Source organism: Pteropus alecto, unplaced genomic scaffold (assembly GCF_000325575.1).
Source record: "Pteropus alecto unplaced genomic scaffold, ASM32557v1 scaffold392, whole genome shotgun sequence".
NCBI classification, from domain to species: domain Eukaryota; kingdom Metazoa; phylum Chordata; class Mammalia; order Chiroptera; family Pteropodidae; genus Pteropus; species Pteropus alecto.
Window position 1 is genome coordinate 1731327 of NW_006431933.1, and position 829 is coordinate 1732155.

General features: G+C 43.7%; 1 protein-coding gene across 1 annotated transcript in view; it reads left to right on the top strand.

Moving 5' to 3' along the window:
* Positions 1 to 829, top strand: part of LOC102881950 (protein SSX4-like) — a 5309-nt gene that overhangs the window by 710 nt on the left and 3770 nt on the right. The gene's annotated exons all lie outside the window — the stretch shown is intronic.

The window sequence follows — 829 nt, forward strand, 5'->3', positions numbered from 1 at the left end:
GTTGTGGCAAGTGTCCCCTTCTTTCTTTTTGCATGGGGATAAATCCCAGGGAAGCTTCCGACCTTCTGCTCCTGTGCAGGTGTTAGGGGCGGGAGTGGCCACGGAGAAGCTCAGACTTGGATCCTGCAAGTTTCTCTCCCTCTGGCCCTTGTTCAGATCTAACAGCTGGCTGATGAGCTTTACTATCCCTGCTGCTTTCCAGCATCCCATCCACTTCTCATGCTGTCTCTTAAAAAACAAATATTTTGCTTCTTTTAAGTCTCAATGCCACTCTCCCAGCTTTTATGAATCCTAACAAACAGACCGCAAAATCTCCTGAGAATGATTCTCATGAAGATCAGAACCTCGGGAATCGGGATGAGTGACAGGAAGGGCCTGGAAATTGTCCCCTGAAGCGCAACTGTTTCAGAGTCCAGCTGCTCAAGAAAGATTCTCAGGCGTTTCTCTCCTAAAGGGATCATGGCTGCATGCAGAAGGTTAAGTATAGTCAGAGGCCATTCGTATAAAATCCTAAATCACACAAAACAGGAACATATATATTTTATGGATAAGTTATTGGCAAATGTGTAAAAACCTGAATGAGAATACGACTCATCAAATTCAGGCAAGGAAAAGGAGGGAGGGCAGGCATCCGTGAGGGCTGCACAGATGCCTTCAGCTGTAAGTTGTTTAGAATGTTTTTGTTATATTCAAATAAAGATCTCAGAGTGATCTGAACAGTTGTCAGATTGTGTTCAGTCTGACTAGAGCCAGTGTTATCTGGGCACAGGTGTCTAATATTATTCTCCATAATTTTCTGTAGTTCGAATCACTCTTTATTGAAAGAAAG